A 21,642-nucleotide genomic window follows, 5' to 3' on the forward strand; every position below is an offset into this window, starting at 1 on the left:
AAGCAAATGAGTCTGACCGCAATCTACATTCTGGCTATTTAAATTTTAGGCTGTCAAACACTCAAAATATAAAGTAGAGCTCTTAAAAACAAAGGATCCTGAGAAATGTATGAATAAATATACCATCAAGGAGACATCTCGGCTGAAGTATGAGATTTGCTTGTTTGCTGTCGAGCCGACCCGAGGGGACAACTTTCCTCTGTTATATCTACAACTACACCTTCTTTTTAATAAATACTCTGCACAGTTGTGAAATTTCCTTCTACTGTTTTCTTCAGAAATACACTTAAACTATCTTTCACTGAACACCTTCCACACCTTATAGGGTTAATGAATATTCAGTGATTGTGGTGGAGCAAAACAGCATTAGGACATTTCCATGAGTTTATCAACTGTTGATAGTACATTCTTCTATTTCCATAACCGAATTTGAAAACCATCTTAAGGACATTTCTTATGACGATCAGACGATCAGTCATGGAAAATGAACCGATCTGGAACGCTTCATACTCTATGAAAGGGAGTTCATCTGGTGCATAGTCGTTGACCAATTAAGGGATACTTACAAATAATTGCGCATTTACTCAATATAAGAACAAAATCTAGTGCTTCAAATAGTTACTTCCATATAATAAACATCCGAATACCTTAAAGATGATGTTGATGTAGGTATCATGATATAACATTTATACTAAGTTTTCCTATAATAATTAGATCCACATCAAGTGCTTTTATGAGTTATCATGATGTATAAATATTACACCAAGACAACTCATAAAAGCACTTGATGTTGATCTAATCATTATAGGAAAACTTAGTATAAATGTTATATCATGATATAGGTCTGGGTTTAGGGTGTCATGATCAATCAATAAAACATTGATGTATTGCAACTTTCTGTGGGTTGATGACAAGATCAATTAAACTATCAATGTATTGCAATTGTCCATGGGTCAGTGACAAGATCAATTATTGACACATTGCAATCAATGAGTTGACATGGATACCAAAATACAATATCAGTTTTAAATATGAAGTTAAATGTAGAAAACTAGAACCTCCAGCTCACCAGAATCAGAAAGACGTAATGGTGGACATTTTTAAGTGGGATTGGAATTCTGTGAGCAACTTTAGAGATACTCTAGCTGGGACCAGATTCAAACCTCTTTAACAAAGTGTGATCATCATTGATGGAACAAGAATGTGAAGCTTCAGCTTCAATGTGAGACTAACACTTAGTCAATGAAAACAGTTCTTTAAAATAGTTTTCTTTTCTTCGTAAGAGCCTTTCCTCTAATCAAGGAAACAAGACTTGGTTTAGTTTGACCTAGGCTTGCCTAGGCTTTTAGTAAAAGAAATTTATACATATATATATATGGTGAGGGACTACTTCAATGTTTTAGTGGTCTTCGACAAGTATACATGACATAAGCTCATAAGCTCACTTGGTTTTCAGTCAGGGGAGCTAAAACTATAGAACAAATGCCTCTAGTAGTTTCATTAGACAGTTTCCTGAAACATAGCAGTGCCTGTGATGAAGTAGCTTTCCATCTCAACTACCCGTAAATAAAGGCTTCTGCATGACCATTGTGATCCCAGAGTTCTTGTGCTTGAGTAGGCTGTCAGATTCATTCGAATATCGTGTTATTGTTGAGTTACAGCTTTTACTAGATATATTTAAAAATAATAACCATAAGCGCTTTAGTGTGTTGCCGGATATTTTTTTACATATGGAACAGTTTGACCATTCACACCCTAGCCTTCCTGCGGTCTTGCTCTTTTGTTTGTGAGAACATTAGGTGGACATATAAAAATTAATCTACAAGAAATATGGCTTTTCACATAGCATGGCATTTATGATATATGTATAAATTCTTTGACAACTGTGATTTGTTTCAAGGTGTCAATAGTAGTAATCTGATTATGGTCAGTTTCTGTAACTTGCCAATATGTTCACACACGGTTTTGCTGAAGTTTATTTAAACAATATTGAATAAAATTTTGAATAAAATAGATAACATACATAATTCAAGATATACAATGAACTCTTTGTAACCAGATAGCGTAATAAGACCAGTGAAGAGAATAGGTCTTCAGTAACCCATACTTGCTGTAAGAAGCAATTATGCTTGTCATAAGATGCGATTACCAGGATCGGATGGTCAGGCACGCTGACTTGGTTGATGCATGACATCGTATCCCAATTGCGCACATTGATGCATGTCAATCACTGGATTGTCTGGACCAGACTTGATTATTTTCAGACCGCATCATATAGCTGGAAATACTGCTGAGTGCAGCATTAAACAACAAACAAACAAGTAAACAAAATCATGTAACAACAGGATTAAATTACGTACTTCAGTTCATATTTGTTGACAAGATATTTCCTTTGTTACATGTTCATGGTAATGCCATTGTTTTGGCAAAAAGAACACGAAAACTCATTGTATGCGTGCATTAGTGCAGCCCCTCTACACAGCCTTATATAGTGCTCACAATACTTAAGGAAATATGATAAGTTTATCATGAAAGCATCTGTAAATAATGTACAAAGCTATGAATACAACATTAATTAATTGCCATGTTCGACTTTATTTATAGGTGTGCTGCTGCTCAATATCAGCTTTCAAGCGTTCAGCATTCAGAAACCATTTCTGCTGAATACTTATCTTCTTGGGTTAAATAATACACGAAGTCGACACATTATCACTTTACACAAACATTAGATAATTAATCACTGTTGGACCGTCCTTGTAAGTCATATGCTATGTACTTATTTCCAACATAACAAAATTACCAAACCAATGTTGCTGAGTATCACTTCCTTGGTACGACATACACAACAGAAAACATAATCACTTAATTCTGAGCCAAAATGTCTCTTACACATTAAATATTAAGTTTTCATCCCCACACATCTCACAAATGTACACAAATTGCTGAACAAATATATTTAAATAGAAAAAAACAATGCCTCATCTGGCATTTTGAACATTTTGGAAGAAGATCTAATAATATATTTATTATGGCTTAACAAAAAGGTCACTGCACTAACTGAAATATTTAAAGAAGGTATCTAGTTCACTCGAAACAAGCAATTTACCAGCAATAAACGTATCTAGGAATCTCTGTAATATATGCAAAATATTCTTGCGATATGCATCTGTATTGGAATCTTGTAATCTCTGACCTATACTATAAGTAGTCCTAATGACTATGCTGTCTGACAACTATTAAGTCACTCAAAATACTGTAGTACAGACACATTCTTTAATAAAACTGTACTAATGTCATTTTAACAAGTAACTTTCAGTTCATGAGTTTACTTGAACATTGAAGTGGTGATCGTCAATCAATAATGTCTGGCAATGTTGGAAGTCAATGCTAAAACTGCTCAATAAAACGGTAACAATCTGTTAATCTAAATAGACCATAAAACATTATTTTGAATGAAACATCATAAAAGGTCTTCATCAACAATCTATTACTATTCTTTACTAGCCATATTTCTTGATAGAGAATATCAGCTCACACAGCTCAGTCTTTATGAAATAAAATAGCTTCAGAATATGGCCTTGTGAAACTCCAGTATGAATCTATAAAATAAAGAAACAATCACCTTCCGCTGATGAGTTTGTGTCAAACATATTCTAATTGCCTGTGAAGCAGTGCCCATCTATCTGTCAGAACCATACTTGGACCATATATCCCTCTGTCAGAGCAATCATGTGTACAAGATTTTCAATTTACAATTTACGTACCAATTCACTTCTTCCACTATGTACCTCCATACATAATAAATCCTCAGATTCAAGACATAAAGATTATTTTACAGGTCTACACTCACTTTGCCTATATATCAAACCATAACCTTCAAGATTTCTGCTTCCTAACAATACCCTGTTATAGATCACATATCAATAATTTATCAGAGTATGAGATTGATTTACTGTCTCAATAGTATAATGCATAAACCCATGGAGGCTGAATTGCCTAGTCCATGCAATTAATGCGGCATCGGAGGACAATATGTGTATCTGGATGATGGAGGACCATGAACACAGACTTGTCATCTCTAACAGCTGAACAGGGGAATATGGGTAGCCCAGTGGTCTAAAACTCCACAATTCCCTGTGCTTTCCATGGCCTGCTAGGATGCCTTCATCAAAGGATCGAATACCAGATTTGTCCTAATTATGATCGCAGGTTTGTAAACCACACCATGTTCACATGTACATACCCATGAAGATCCGGGTTAGAATAGGTCTTCAGTAACCCATGCATGTTGTAAGAGGCAACTATGCATGTCGTAAGAGGCGACTAATGGGATTGGGTGGTCAGGCTCGCTGACTTGGTTGATGCATGTCATGGTATTCCAATTGCGTTGTATCGATGCTCATGATGTCAATCACAGGATTGTCTGGTCCAGAAATGATTATTTACAGACTGCTGTCATATAGCTGGAATATTGTGGATTGCCTCGTTAAACAACCAACAAACAAAAGGGATGGGTGGCCTGTCGTCTGAATCGCTGCTATTTTCTGTACAGAGTTGTTTCCTTTAGCATTCTGGAATTCAAAGATCAAAATCCAAGTTTGATCCTAATAAAGATTCTTAGTTGTGGGCAAGGTGACATCAAAGTGGGTAAAAGTGTACAACCTGGATGACTTTGATCAGGCTTTCCTTCTTTATTAAGCAGACATGCTGTGATATAGCTGAAATACTGCCCGAAGAGGTGTTAAATCCAACTTACTCCATACAATATTTATACCCCTACCATAATCCAGCTGCTTACATGGGAGTGGATACGGCCTGAATGAACTATCACTGTGTCTGTATCATCCACATGAACATGTCAACACTGAATTAATGTAGGAATAACAGCAACAGAGTGATTATATATGTTTAACATTAATACATTATGATCCACTAATTAGCCTTCTGTATTCCCTCGAGGGATTCATGCACATAAATATTTTACCACACTAAAGCAAATGTTTATAAAACAGCAAACAGGGAACAGCAAGCAGCCAGACTCAGATATGTGCACAGCGGTAGAAATTAACCCAAACAGTTTGCTAGACCAAGCAGCCATATATACATATACCACTGAAAAGCCTTCAAGTTCAACCGGCCATTCGGATGCCTCTATCATGGATGGACTGACTGTAGCTGGGGCGTAAGTTTATCCCTACATATATGTATCAAAGGGACATATATCCTGTGAGCAATCTGACAACTGGGGGCCACCCAGGCATTTATGGTAAAAGGCACCACCAACAAATCAGGTCTAATGTCATACAACAGGAAATAAAACAAATTGCTTGACAGTCCTGCTATGGTGTACAAGCAGGCAAAGTGTCCAGAAGAATGTAGTAAAAAGATCACTCCTGCCACAGAAGAACAGTGTGAGTGAGCAAGTGAGTGAGTGGGTGAGTGAGTGAGTGACCTTTAATGCCGCTTGGAACAGTATTTCAACCATATTGAAACATATGATCAGGGGTTCGAATCTTGGTTGACCCTGGTTTGTCAGTGCCATACCTGTCTGTGTGGGTTTCACCAAATTGATAACATCTTAGACCAGCATTACTTTGGGATATCTTCCCACATAAACCTGGCACCCAATGATAGAACTGAAACACATATAACTGATATAACTGACAAACCAATGGTCGATGGTGTTAACATGTAGAGTTTCACCAGATATATTGTAGTACTTGCACACATCTAGGTCACATCCAATACTTGTCTCAATATCAACACTTGTCGCTAACTGATGTTCATTGGTTAACAGTGTTTAATGCTTTAAATTTAAACTATCATTCCAAATACAGTCGGTTTCTTTGAAGAACAATTTTACTGATTGGACACAGCCATAGTAATACAACCATAACATATACATGAATCAGATGCGTCACACATATTTTCCTCAGCGGTTTTGATCTTCGTCTAGCTCCAATAAGGTAAATACCGTTATCGCCAATACCACAACATAATCGTAATTCAGCCGAAAACGGTGATAAAAGTGATACAGTTTCCAATCCAGATCAACACCACTGAGGACACAAATTAAATCCATCTTGTTTTGTCTAAATCCACCAAATCACCATGAAGCCGTATGAAAATATTGGTTCTTTTCCCCCACTACCTTACACTGCTGTTGTTCGGTGATTCAAGCATCCTGCGAGAGTTCTATCAAACGGAACCACCGAGTCAGACCAAGCTGAGGATTCTTGTTAATCGTCTCTGTCACATGCATGGTCTGTCACCAGCATCAGGATGGACCAGAGCTGAAGAGAGTGATAGTCCCAACCCACAATCAGGATGCTGGACCCATCCATCACACCCAATCAGAATTGATTTGGTCATGCAAAATGATTATTGATCAAATACCGCCACACTGATTCGACATAAACATGTGTCTTGTAAATGACAGGAAAGAAAAAATACATTGACATAAGCATGTTGTATTCAGCTAATGATCTACAATAACAAAGCACTTTGGTCTAGTGGGAAGCAAGCAAATAGTGTTTGCCACTGTTGAGTGGTTACTTTGTGTCTGTGTTAAGCCCCAAATGGCCAGTAGTCATATCTGTAATGAATTGCTTTCACGATTTTCATCGTTCAAGAATCCTATTAAAAAGTAACAATAGCTGTTGAAAGACCTTCAGTAATAATGAATACTTGGTTCATTAAGAAGTCAAATTATCAATAGGAAAAACACCTCCAGTATTCAGCTCAACTCCATTCTAACAAATCTCTTTGTCCCAGATATCTGTCAAACAGATAAGAGGCTACTTAGTAGCTGTGTCAACTGTGGGCTTCAATCAGCTGATCAACTCTCCACTCACAGCCCGTCAACACAATGTGACCGTGAACATTTTTTAAATATCTGGTCCATAACATCCCATGAGTGTTGTAGAAGGGATACAAAACTCAGGACCAAGTGTCCAAAACACAGAGGTTGGGTACAAATGAAACACTGTGATGTTTTAGGTAAAACTATAATCCAATGCATGTTGAAATAGGGAGTTAAAGTCCGGACCAAGTGTCTGAACCAGAGACATGCGAAGATCCAGGATAGAATTGGTCTCCAGCAACCCATGCTTGTCTAAAGAGGCCACTAACAGGATTGGGTGGACAGGCTCATTGACTTGGTTGATTCATGTCATCGTACCCCAAGTGCGTAGATCAATGCTCATGATATCAATCACTGGATTGTCTGGTCCAGACTCGATTATTTACAGACCAGCAGTTGAGTGCAGCATTAAACAACTAACAAAAAAACACAGAAGGTCAAGGACCTGACTTCACACATCACAGCATGATGTGGACTACTTACATCCCAAATTGCTTCCGTGGACTGGAGGCATTATCGTGCAAGATATTGTATGATACACAAGAAATAGCAACACTGTCAACATGGCTAATGAATACAGTAAAGGTAGGGATGCCATTGAGTGGAAATTTTAGTATTTATATATCGACTCAAAGGTATCCCGATATATCAATTAATACTAAAATCCATTATTCTGTTTGTGAATAGATAACTTACCTATGTAGACCTACAGTTAAATAATGCAATGCTAATTAAGAACAAGGCTGATCCATTAAATATTTAAATTGGAATTTTTTTTCTTTTCATCGGTGATAGTAACCTTAATAAATATAAAAATGTCTGTGGTAGTGAATCATTAATCTAGTATCTACCTCCATAAAACTGTATCGATACATCATCTATATTACCATGACATCCCAAGTTAAAGGCACCCTTGGGGCTAGTAGAGATCCAGACATGTACCTTGTAAGATCTGTCTTCACAGCAGTGGATTCAGTCTGTTCTTATTCGTACTGTTGTTATTGATTTGACTGTTTTGTTTCCCATGTCTGCTTACGTAATACAATACCAATATTAACTCATTAAAAATACATCAGAAAACTTGTTTGGCAATTAGAAACATAAATAAGTGACTGTCGGTTTCTTTTGATGTACTTTTAAGCCCATTCTTTGGGGAGGCAAGTCTAAATCAACATTTCTAACATTCAGAACATACAATCAGTCCAGATATATCAGACAATCATACAGTTATAGCTTGTGAGCAAGAGAGTTTTGTTGAGTTGCAACATTCATGGCAACCTGTAAATAATCGAGCGTGGACGAGACATAGAAGTGACTGACAGCATGAGCAATTATCTAAGATAACATATTGCAAACAACCGATTCCATTTCAGTTGACACCTCTGAAAAATATTTGGTGAAGATCCCCAAGTAGTGGAAATTAATATTATTGAGACAACAAGTGGAATATTTACCTTTTGGGAGTTTGTTAAACTATGGACTCAAAGAAGATGATAATGATAATTTCAAGACTGATGTGTCCTGACTAAGAGAAAATATTTCAGCTTGTTACCGCAGGCACAAATAACACATGAAATTAGACTCACAATACAGATATTCCACCTACAGAGACTCAAAAGAAAGCTCTTTCATCATCGGAACATTAAACTGTAGCATGTGGATGTACTTAAAATAATGATTAAAAAAGGTAATAAAACTCTGTCTTTTAATCATATTAGTTTAAAAGAGTCATTCAAGGCCACTTAACGTTTTGTCACTAGGTCATGTGGTCAAGGAAAATGAACTGATTTAATACTTCCTGTTCAGATGGGGTTTCAAAGGATTCATTTACATGAATTATTACATAGCTGTTGAAGCAGTGGTCCCAGTCATGAGAAAAATGTGAGTGTGCCAACATTTTAATACTATAGCACCAACCTCTGGACCAACCTTCTGTAGAGTAGAAACATAAGACTATATACAATTTAACTGAATGTGTGAAACCAAAATGAACAGCTAGGGCCAAACATTAATTTCATTGCCCAGACTGACAATTCCAATGCTAGTTATGATCAATCAAAACACAGTACAACTGATAATGGCATTCACATCAAACACTATGATAGCACTGAACACTTCACACAGTACCTGTACAGTCTTGAGAACACAGGTCTGTGACTTATGCCACATGCTAATGGGGCTGGTACCACTTGAATCCAGCAGCTTATTGGATCAAAAGATAACTGACCATGCCAAAGTACATCTCAAATTGATCAAATTACTCCAGAACAAATGACAAGAGTGATTGATTGTGTATAACTCATGCGTAGGCTTGACAGTGGTCTTGCTCAGGCCTCACTGGTAAGACAGATAGACTCTGAGGTCATGATCAAAGCTTACATAAATCCCCCAAACAGACCCTAACACAACCCCAAGTCTCCAGTCAATTTATCACAATTGTATTATCAGAACTTACATGACAGAATTGATCTACCCTAACAGTCCCATACTGGCTCTGGTGATAGGCCATGCTAACGAGCTATGAGCAGGCTTGATGTGGCTCCACACAGCGGTAGGGAGCGAGCGAGCGAGCGAGCGAGTGTACACATGGAAAATAAAAACAGGAGGGATGTAAACAATAGGAAAAACCGTCGAATGTACTCACAGACTAGCAGTTGTCCACTTTGCAGTCCGAGCTCAGGCCACACTAACACATTCACAGACTTAGTACGACAATTTCCGACAACAGACCACAATCCTACAATCCCTGGTCGGAGAAGGAAGTCAAGTCACCTTCCGGAGTCCGTCTGCTCGAGTCGAGTCTGTCTGCCCGACAACACAGGCGGATGATCTCTATGGAATTCTGTGGCAGTGTTTTTCTTGATGCTACATTATCCAGATGTCTTCTCCTGAAAAGATCACAAGTTATGGAGCAATTCTCCTTGGCAGACAGTAGAAATTAACGAACACTGCAGCATAACATCCAGTGTTCACATCATTACTCACAGCACATGGTCCGTGACCTCTGACCCACAACACTGTGTGCAGAATTACAACACTGGTAATAACTGACCCCCTGTCCCCTCCAAGTGTAAATGAGCAAGATTAGGTGGTGAATGGAACACCTCTCTCAAACTGGACCAGTCCACTGACAAAAGGGGGTGACAGAAGATGGCAACCCCAGCTTGGGCAGGAGGCAATGAAATCTTTTCCCTCGATATAACACAAAATATAAACGGTTATAAAAACTGTAACACTACTTTGCTAAATACATTTTTCAGGCTGACACAATAGTAAGACAGAGCAAAATAGTTTACCAAAATTTGAATTCATGAAAATATTTACAAAACAATGTGTGTTAAAGTGAGGGCGTCACAAGGCATGGCTCACCTGGGGCAGGTTTGTTTCCTATGATGATTGACAAGAAATTAGTCATAAAGTTACCAAATGCAGACCTTGTTAAGCTATTTCTATCATCTTCCATCAAAATACTTAAAGGTACACTGGCCACCATTGCTTGTGATAATCTTGGCACCACGTTTTTCTTTAATAAGTCAGACAAAAATAGCTGTAATCTGTATGGAAGCACTATTAGAATTTATCTCATAATGGCACCACCCTGGGATGTGTCAGGACCAGTATTACAGTCAAGATAATTTCAGTATCATGTTTCCAAACTGACTAGCTGACCCATATTACCCCACAACCATTGTGTGTCAAGCAAGAATCTGAAAATTTTATGAGAAATGAGACAATGATAGTTACATTTCCCAATAAAGGTGCATTTCAAACATTGTAACTAAGAGTTGAAATAGGACTATTTGTTCTCTCACAGCTTTGAGGCATACGATTATTTTCTCTGAAAAGAGAAAGCAAACAAGATATTTTGCAGCACATCCAGTGAGCAATCATAAGGTCAGTGACACTACATTCATATCCAATATTCATGCGCGAAGTGTCACAGTGATATATTTACCTAGTAGGTAAAATACTGAGTTTTCAAGTTTGAGGTTTCATACATAAATTTGATAAGTGTAAATTTCATGATAGTCTGAGGTTTCAAATTCGAAAAAAAATTACAGGTATCAAATTGGCATTTAAAATTAAGCAGTTACATATTCACTTCACATTGGAAAAGAGCAGTTGATTTTCCATTACTGCGCATCAATAACAGTAAACCAACACAGACCAAAGGTACACCCGTAGTAGACTCATGAATGCCACTTACACTGATAGGGACGTATCTTCTACCTTTGATGTATATAATCATACAAAGCTCTTTGTAACACTGACCTGATCCTATTGCAGTTACCCTCTCAAAGCAAGCGGTAGACTAATGCTTAGTCTCTGAAAATATATAATTTGGATAGAGAGAAGCAACTGCATTTCAATTGAAAAGGAGCCCGAGTGAGATGTGAGAAAAACTCAAAGTGATGCAAGTTGCAGATAACAGCCAGTTGTTTAGAACTCAAAGGCATGATTTTTTTGGATTTTTGTTTGTTTGTTTGTTTGTTGTTTTACGCCGCACTCAACAATATTCCAGCTATATGATGGTGGTCTGTAAATAATCAAGTCTAGACCAGACAATCCAGTGATGGACATCATGAGCATCGATCCACCCAATTGGGACCGATGACTTGCATCAACCAAGCCAGCAAGCCTGACCACCCAATCCCGTCAGTGGCCTTTTACAACAAGCATAGTCGCCTTTTACAGCAAGCATGGGTTGCGGAAGACCTATTCTACCCCGGATCTTCACGGATATGGTGATACAGTGTTGTATCCCAATACAAGACTCAACATATAATACATATATTGACAACACCTGTATCCAATACATCTGATACATTGCACTGCAAGTTGTATTGGTGTAAAAACATGTGAAAGATAACAGAAACTGTTTAACAACCAGGTAATGCAGATTCTCTAATATTTCCTGGTTGGCGACAAATAACATAAAACATTCACAATGACCTCTAGCTTAAAACTTTCTGCCCTACAATATCTCACCTTTGATCTCTGAAATCTAAAACAAATGCTTCAGGGTTGTGATTCACCTGCAAAATTAAAGAATATCATCTTATGAAAAAAAAAGAACTGTATCGGAATACAAATCATATTCCACCCATAGCACATATAATGTATCATGACCCCAATTAGTCACCTCTGGGTTTGACTATCATAGAAATAAAAGAAACTTCTATATAATCAGATCTGGCTTTTTCTAAGTTTTTTTGTTTACAGGTCAATAGAGAAGAGAAATATAGAAAAGACATTTCAGATTAATTTTTCATATTTCAAAAGTTATTTGAATTTCTTTTCTATTTGGTCAATGTTAGCAAAGCTTATCATGCTAATTAATCTTGTTTGGTTGTTTGTTGCAATAGTTGAGCAATATCACAGCAATATGAAAATGAAAATATATCGGGACAAGACAATCCAGTGGTTGATATCATGTGCAACTCCCCCATTCTTTGGGGTACAACAACATGCAATCAAACCAAGTCACAGAACCCCACTTACAACAACCAGTCCATCAAAGAATCAACTATAACAAACTAGTTCTAATCTTCAAGACATTCAACAATGCAGCTCCAGCATATATCAGTCCAATCTTGTATAGAAGTACCAGTCATCACGTCCCCTCAGGTCATCAGCCAACTCATGGCGCGGACTGTACCTTCACGTACTAAGACATTTGGCGATCGGTCATGTCAAGCTGCAGGACCTTCCCATTGGAACAAACGCCCACATGGTGTAAGATCAGCTGCAGAACTATGTACTTTCAAATCCATATTGAAGACACATCTATTCAATGAAGCCTTCAGCATGTCCACATACGTGTTGTTGTTTTTTCAGATATGTTCAGACGCAACAGTGTTTTGTGCAGTTGTATGTAACTGGATACTAGAGCAATATAACTCCCTATATATATTACAAGCATAGACAACACTACTACCTATGCTAACCCAAATCCATGATTCTCTCCAACATTATCAGTTGTCCACACCATGCTGGTGGCCTTACCATATGGTAGATGTTCACCAACAGCATCACTTTGAACTTTCCTTCTGCATTAAGCCATGATGTAATTTAAATACTATTTAAAGTGGCATGAAACCTAACTCAATCACTCACTTACCACTTACGACCTTTAAGCTTCTAAGAATTCAGAATTGATCCCAACCTTCACTTATAAGCCTTGGTCCAGGTAAAACAGAATTCTTGATCACATGAACAATTTGTGTTGGTGGGAGGGGCACACCGGTGTGGCTTATCGGTAAGTTTTCTGATTCAGTAGCCCACGTTGAAGACCTAATGAACCAACAGGCGCAAAGACTAACAGACAAATGCAATGTTCCAACACATATCACCCCACACTTTTTTAGAACTAATAATTACTGAACTCTTAAAACATGCACATGTACAAAATCTGCAACCATAAGAAATCAATAGCATACAGTCATTAAACACACTTCATAATGGAGTCGTAATCTCGAAGAAAAACAAGATTTTCAAAAAAACACTCGTTAGCTGTTGCAATGTGTGTTATAATGGCTGGAAAGCTAGAAAGATCAATGGCTTTTCTTTCTGAAATTTGACAATGCCTTCAAGGTTTTGCCGCCATTTCTTTCGATTTTCCTGTTTTCTGGCAGACTCCTTGTTGCGAATGGATCAATCGGTCTTTCAGGTTCCATACTGAAAGTACTGTTCATGTGGCAAGAACAGTATCTAAATTTAATGACTGTCACATTTGACAAAAGTTGACGGTGCACACATGAGCCAGGAATATTGAACATGGGGTAATAGACACCAGCAAGAAAAGATCAATTTCCAAACAGTAACACCAAACTAGTATCTTGACATGAAATTCCTCTCAGGATGTATGAGATGTTACAGCATTGATTTCTGACGACACTTATACATGATCGTACATTTCACAGGAAACGCTACATGACCTTTGGGTGCTTTGATAGACTTCAGACAAATCATCTTGGAATTCTGCTGATAAGCATTGTCAGGAAAAGTCATTGCGTTTCATCAAATATTTTCTGAAACAAAAAACCCACATTTGAAATGATGGGTCAAAATTCACAATTGTATTAATGGATACACAGGATGCGATACAATACAAAGGATGCCTACCCTTGTATCAATACATATCTTAATTCTGTATCAATTTTCAAAAGAAATATTTACATTTGCAATAACCTGGTCTGACAATTGCTCTGGCTTAGATTCACCTTACTGCCTATCACAAAACATAATCTTAAAATCTGTACTAATGTACTATAGTACTATAACATTTGGACAAGCAATCTATCACAAGTCATGTGACTTAAAGTGAGTGAGTGAGTGAGGTTTTACGCCGCTTTTAGCAATATTCCAGCAATATCACGGCGGGGAACACCAGAAATGGGCTTCACACATTGTACCCATGTCGGGAATCGAACCCAGGTCTTCGGCGCGACGAGCTAACACTTTAACCACTAGGCTACCCGAACGCCCCTCATGTGACTTAAACTGAATAATAGCAACTATGTCTTGTGAACAATACGTCAATACATTTGTTTCTGTTTGTTTGTTGTTTTACACCACTCTCAGCAATATTCTACCTACATGACAGCAGTCTGTAAATCAGTGATTGATATTGTGAGCATCAAGCCTGACCATCCGTTACATTTTGTCACCTCTTACAAACATTGGTTGCTGCGAGGCCTGTTCTAACCCAGACAGGGGCTTTCCTGAGTGTGTGTGTTGTTCTTTTAATATGGTGACAGTATATTTCTTACAACAAGCATAGGTTGATTGGGTACCTGTGAATGTATGTGTTTCTGCTTGTACTATAGTTGGGACTAATGCCTGTTTAAAAGTGTGAGCTGTAAATGTATGTGTTTCCACTAGTACTATAGTCGGGACTAATACCTGTTTAATAGTGTGAGCTGTGTATGTATGTGTTTCCACTAGTACTATAGTCCGGACTAATGCCTGTTTAATAGTGTGAGCTATAATGTATGTGTTTCTGCTTGTACTATAGTCGGGACTAATGCCTGTTTAATAGTGTGAGCTGTGTATGTATGTGTTTCCACTAGTACTATAGTCCGGACTAATGCCTGTTTAATAGTGTGAGCTGTAAATGTATGTGTTTCTGCTTGTACTAGTCGGGACTAATGCCTGTTTAATAGTGTGAGCTGACGTGTATGTATGTGTTTCCACTAGTATAGTCGGGACTAATGTCTGATTAATAGTGTGAGCTGTAAATGTATGTCTTATTGCTTGTACTCATCGGGACTAATGTCTGTTTTATAGTCTTAGCTGTGAAATTATGTGTTTCCACTAGTACTAGTAGTCGGGACAAATGCCTGTTTTATAGTGTTAGCTATACTTGACATGGTTACCCTACTCAGACACGGTATGCTATCCTCGAGCCAACTAGTAATGTCTTTTAACATCTTTTGGTATGACACGGCCGCGGATCAAACCACCGACCTTCCTATCTTAGGGCAGACGCTCTATCCACGAGGCCATGGAGGCGTTCTAATGCATCATAACAGTCTGATTTCTAACACATACTTTTCTTTGGTAGTCTTTGCATTGCATCCATTTCTGATAGCAATTTCTACTAATTCTTAGTTGACACAAGCCCCTGAGTTTGGCCTTTATTAAATATCCATAACATTCTTTCAAAAAGAGCACTAAATAGCTATATCGATATAGGTATATAGATAGCACACTGCCAACAGGAGCTGAAACAGCTGACAAACAAATAAAAAATGGCATATTTGATTTTGAACCTCTAACATTTAGAGTCCTATCTAATCATTCAATCTACTCAGATTATTTGAAGAAGCTTTTCCATTTTGAAACCATCTATGAAAATCCTTTTTCGCTAAATTAATCACTTTGTCAATAGAATTTCTGTAATATCTGTAATCTGCTCCAGATACAAATTTATAATTGATTTGAAACACAACACCCGCACTTGATGCTGATAGTATGTGTGGATATATATACAGTTTTTCAAGTTCAAATGAGAGGATATCTTTATCATCAAAGATGATGATCTACTTAATAACTGATATTCATAATCTTCCTCAACACATTTTTCCAGCATCTACAGACATTATGCTGTTGGAAAGAACATCCTGCAATATGATATGAAAGCTAAAATTAAACTAACATTGTTTGAAGCCATACAATGTTCTGAAGCTTGACTCATGAGAGTTTCTAGGGCTTTGGCCCTGCCCCTCATTGAAGGACGTGTGGTGTCTCCTTAGGCATATGCATGTGACTGAAATGTGCCTCTGTTCACCCTTCACTGTATGGGTACCCGGTAGAATGAGATGGTAATGGGAAAGTATTAAAACCTTCTAGCACTTCATAGGTAGCTTGAGTTGTATACACCCCAGGGAGCTAACAATGAGATTGGAATGAACATTGATCAGGGAAACAATTGTGCACTTTGAGCACGATATCTGGTATGCAAAAATATACAAATACACAAGGGTACTGGGGACCTATTCTGCCACGGAATTCATGGAGAGTCAAGCACAGGTATTGGGGACCTAATTCAGCCACACACACCATGCGGACACAAACATGGGTACTGGGGACCTATTCTGCCACGGATACCATGGGGACACAAACATGGGTACTGGGGACCTATTCTGCCAGGAATACCTTTGGGACACAAAAATGGGTACTGGGGACCTATTCTGCCACGGATACCTTTGGGACACAAAAATGGGTACTGGGGACCTTTTCTGCCACGGATACCTTGGGACACAAAAATGGGTACTGGGGACCTATTCTGCCATGGATACCTTGGGGACACAAAAATGGGTACTGGGGACCTATTCTGCCACGAATACCTTGGGGACACAAAAATAGGTACTGGGGACCTATTCTGCCACGAATACCTCGGGGACACAAAAATAGGTACTGGGACCTATTCTGCCACGAATACCTCGGGGACTCAACCATGGGGTAGTGGGGACCATGGGGTAGTGGGGACCTATTCATGGAGAGTCAAGCACAGGTATTGGGGACCTTAATTCAGCCACAAACACCATGGGGACACAAACATGGGTACTGGGGACCTATTCTGCCACGAATACCTCGGGGACACAAAAATAGGTACTGGAGACATATTCTGCCACCGATGCCTTGGGGATACAAAAATGGGTACTGGGGACCTATTCTGCCATGGATACCTTGGGGACACAAAAATGGGTACTGGGTACCTATTCTGCCACAGATACCTCGGGGACACAAAAAAGGGTACAGGGGACCTATTCTGCCACAGATACCTCGGGGACACAAAAAAGGGTACAGGGGACCTATTCTACCACGGATACCTCAGGGACTCAACCATGGGGTAGTGGGGACCATGGGGTAGTGGGGACCTATTCATGGAGAGTCAAGCACAGGTATTGGGGACCTTAATTCAGCCACAAACACCATGGGGACACAAACATGGGTACTGGGGACCTATTCTGCCACGAATACCTCGGGGACACAAAAATAGGTACTGGAGACATATTCTGCCACCGATGCCTTGGGGATACAAAAACAGGTACTGGGGACTTATTCTGCCACGGATACCTCGGGGACACAACCATGGGGTAGTGGGGACCTATTCTGCCACGGATACCTCGGGGACACAAACATGGGGTAGTGGGGACCTATTCTGCCACGGATACCTTGGGGACTCAACCATTGGGTACTGGGGACCTATTCTGCCACAGATACCTTGGGGACTCAACCATGGGGTACTGGGGACCTATTCTGCCACGGATACCTTGGGGACTCAACCATGGGGTACTGGGGACCTATTCTGCCACAGATACCTTGGGGACTCAACCATGGGGTACTGGGGACCTATTCTGCCACGGATACCTTGGGGACTCAACCATGGGTACTGGGGACCTTTTCTGCCACGGACACCTAAGGTACACTCTGCTAGGCAGATTTCTCAGGGGTCTAACATGGCATAAAACATGACATACACACATCAGTAAAAGGTCTACTCAACAGTCTGAAATATGAATTCTGTATCACAACTGCTTGTACTGTTATCAATACATATTGTTCCACAACAGTAGATTACTATAGCATTTAAGATAGGATAGGTTAGTTTAGTGAGTAACACCACTTTGAACAGTATTCCAGTTATATTATAGCCTGTCAGCTTATATTGGAACAAATGCCAGTCCTAGACATTTACCACTTTGATGAAACCAACAAGCACAAAGTATGGTACTGTCAGACCAAGGATATAACAATCACATTGAGTCTGGGATTTCATCCCGCTATCAGCTGATTACTAGGCACGGTTACTAGGGGACACAATTATGCAGAGCAAACTGAGGTACCTTAGACCACTGGACAAACCATTTTATGTACCGGTATCTCTTATAAGACAAGCTAAGAGTACTGCATGATCAATGCTTCACACATCTGTACACACTACATTCTTCCTTTATCCAGGACTACTTATGGTTGGTTGGTTTGTTGTTTTATGCCGCACTCAGCAATATTCAAGCTATATGATGGTGGTCTGTAAAAAACCAAGTCTGGACCAGACAATCCAGTGATTGATAACATGAGCATCGATCCACATAATTGGGATCAATGACATGCTTCAACCAAGTCAGCAAGCCTGACCACCCGATCCTGTTAGTCGCCTCCTTACAGCAAGCATAGTCACCTTTAACGGCAAGCATGGGTTGCTAAAGACCTATTCTAGGCCAGATCTTCACGGGTCAACTACTTATGGAGGGTCACTGCCTGATACCTGCAGAGGGAGACCAGCAAGTACTCTGACCAATGAACACTCAGATGACATCGGGACTATTTCTCGTACAAAGTGTGCCACAGCAATGCAGTCACCCACACGGCTCCGATATCTGGCACAGGTATGGGCTTCGCACATCGTTAATGAGTTGTGAGTGAGTGAGTGAGTATGGTTTTACAACACACTTAGCAAAAGACTAGCTTTAAATTCCATGGGACTGAAAATGCAAATTATTTGCATCCATGATTTTTTCACAAACACCTGGTATCATCACTATTTGACAGTGATTAATATTAAAATACATGCTCAAGATATAGTCGGAATCATACAATCAGCAGACATTTTTATGCATATCGAACGGGTTTTGTCACTTTTATTTATTATGTCATGTCTGCTAAAACCCTGTTCTATGAAAGCCAAGATTTTTTCTCATGGTCTCACTTACTCTGACATACACAGTAACACAGTATGAAGGATTGCATGACTGTTAAATAGCCTATGCACAAGTGACATTAATGGCCCTCTCTGACATGTGCATGCTGATGATGTATGCATACACGGACAAATCTGCTACAAGGATGTTTACATACCTGTCTGACATTAGGGATCATACAGAAGCAATAATGCCGTTCTTATCCAGACTTGTCGCGTGACTGTGAAGAAGACGAAGTAGACAACAACAAAACTGATCACTTCATATAGGTTTACAGCTTCTTTTATCAGTAAGCAAATTATTGATTATTTATTTTTGTATTGTGTGCAAAGAGTTTGTATCATCATCATCATCATCATCATTACCGTATTTGCCATGACAAGCACCTTTGGCACGTAGGAAACTGACTCAAATAAACCTATGTATTGAAACCATACACGATGACGTCTGAGAACTTAGTTCAAATGTCAATGAAACTAAACTGTTGCAGTAATAGGTTACTAACAAGGTGATTGACAATTCTAACAGTATTTCATGTTTTGGTAAGCATTTTATAAATGCTATAATCAATATTGTCAATCGTGATTTCCCTATGAAGCCAGAAAATAGCAGTGACATTGACATGTGAGGCTGGTGGTGAGTCAATAAACAACGCCCCACATCTTTAGTTTCATGGTTGTTCCCTGCAAAGATAAAAAAATTAATCTGCAACAATACTGTACCAAGATCAAAACTCTCTGGCATATACTTGTTGCTTTCCTGCGATATGTATCAAAAACAGAAAAACATCTCTAGCTTTTGCATTTGTCAATCCTGGTAGTTTTATTTGGTACAAAGCAGTTTGATTGGTCACCGTTTGAAATCGTTTGAGGGATCGTGTAATGGGAAAGACGCCCAAAGTGAAGGATTGACAATTTTCGTATGGCGACAACCCCGGTTTGTTTCAAAGCACCAGCAATGTCTGGTCTGGAAAACATCAGTGAGTTATTTTTATATCGGCCGATTCAGTGCCACATGATTTCGCCAAAAATAAAATGCACTATATTGAATTAAAAGTTCAATAATAATAATGCGGTAATAAAGTTGATCATAAATGCTAAAACAACGGTACTGGGCACTTATAAAGATCACTGTTTTTGAAATGGTGGTCAGGGGGGCATTTATTGGAGCAGGGTGCTTAATATGGCGAATTTAGTGGTTATTGACTTCATGCCCCCCTTTCACTATGACCACGAACATCCCGAATCGGAAACTTTCGAAATTTGTGATGATTCGGCCAATAATGCAAACTTTCGTGGCTAATCAGGTTGAAAAATATGAAGAATGTCAGTAATGGGTTAAGAAAGATGTACAAATTACAAGATTGTACAGATCATGCATGAATTGTAAGAATCACCTACAACTAAGATACGAATATGCAGAATGTTGTTCTTACTTAATTCTGACATGATTTGTAGTTGACTCGGGACACTCGTGGCTGTTTCGGGATGTTTTCGGGTTGAGGACAAAAAAAAATTGAGCCACGAATCGTTAAGAATAGCCAAGAATACAAAAGAATCAATTACGAAGCTGTTACGGAAAATAAGAATTAATTACGAATGGATTACAATACAGCCACGAACTTGCAATTTAGGGACCTTTCCACGAAAGTTTTTGACAAACAAAAACTTCCTCGCTGATTCTACGCAAAGTGTACAAATGTTTGGGAATCAAATAAGATTCATTTAAGAATTTCAAGAAAGGATTGAGATTTATCTACGAACATGAAAAATTTCCTATTCGGGATATTTGTGGTCACAGCGAAATGGAGGCATTAGCTGTAAGTCCCTTGCTAAAGACTCGGAATTCACACCATTCTTTCGATCGGGACAGAGTACCTAAATCATTACCCTACAGCCAAACATACAAAACTCTTCATGATAAATCCTTTGTCATGTCAATATGACATCAAACTTTTGCCATCAGCCAGTTACTATAACTTTTGAACAAGCAAAGTATATATTCAAGTGTGAAATCTGATTTTGTGCAAACATAGATAATGAGAGCGTGTTGAGGAGGACTGAGTTGGGTTTAAAGCCTATTTGAACAGTACTTCAGCTAGATCTCGCTGTGCCAGCTTAAAGTGGGAGGAAAGCCCAAGTGTTGCAGATCAGAGACACTTGCTGCCCTGTGAAACCCACGAGGACACTTATAGTGTTGACAAACCAAGGACCATAATCCTGGGACTTGAACCCACAACCAGCAGATACCAGCATGGCCACAGCTGAAAACTTTAACAACAAATTACAGCATCATTAACCACGGGGAGTCTGGGTCCCTAGATGAGCAAGAAGAGGACCCCGTTGTTGTTGGGAACAAAATAAAGAAATGACAACAATTAAGGATGGCACCTGCTGTGTTGCCATGTAAACAATGGGACATGTTTCATTTGTTTGTTTGTTTGTTTGTTTGTTTGTTGTTTAACACCTCACTCAGAAATCTTCCAGCTAAATGTGTGCAGTCTGCAAATAATCGAGTCTGGACCAGACAAACCAGTGATTGACATTAGTATCGATCTCAAAGCCTGACCAC

At 38.9% G+C, this 21,642-nt stretch overlaps 1 protein-coding gene across 6 annotated transcripts in view; it reads right to left on the reverse strand.

Annotated features, from left to right (window-relative positions):
• The window catches only part of LOC139464606 (zinc finger CCCH domain-containing protein 10-like), a 188,988-nt gene extending 179,065 nt beyond the window's left edge, over positions 1-9,923 (reverse strand). For 5 of the 6 annotated variants that reach the window (XR_011653122.1, XR_011653121.1, XM_071246134.1 and 2 more), the window contains exon 1: positions 9,507-9,914. The gene's annotated coding sequence lies outside the window, so the exon portion shown is untranslated. Of the gene's footprint in view, positions 1-9,506 lie in introns of all 6 variants that reach the window. The other variant, XM_071246131.1, reaches the window with a different exon arrangement.
• Positions 9,924-21,642: the final 11,719 nt, after the last annotated feature.

The sequence above is a fragment of the Haliotis cracherodii genome, unplaced genomic scaffold (genome assembly GCF_022045235.1).
Source record: "Haliotis cracherodii isolate W230 unplaced genomic scaffold, xgHalCrac1.p SCAF_17, whole genome shotgun sequence".
NCBI classification, from domain to species: domain Eukaryota; kingdom Metazoa; phylum Mollusca; class Gastropoda; order Lepetellida; family Haliotidae; genus Haliotis; species Haliotis cracherodii.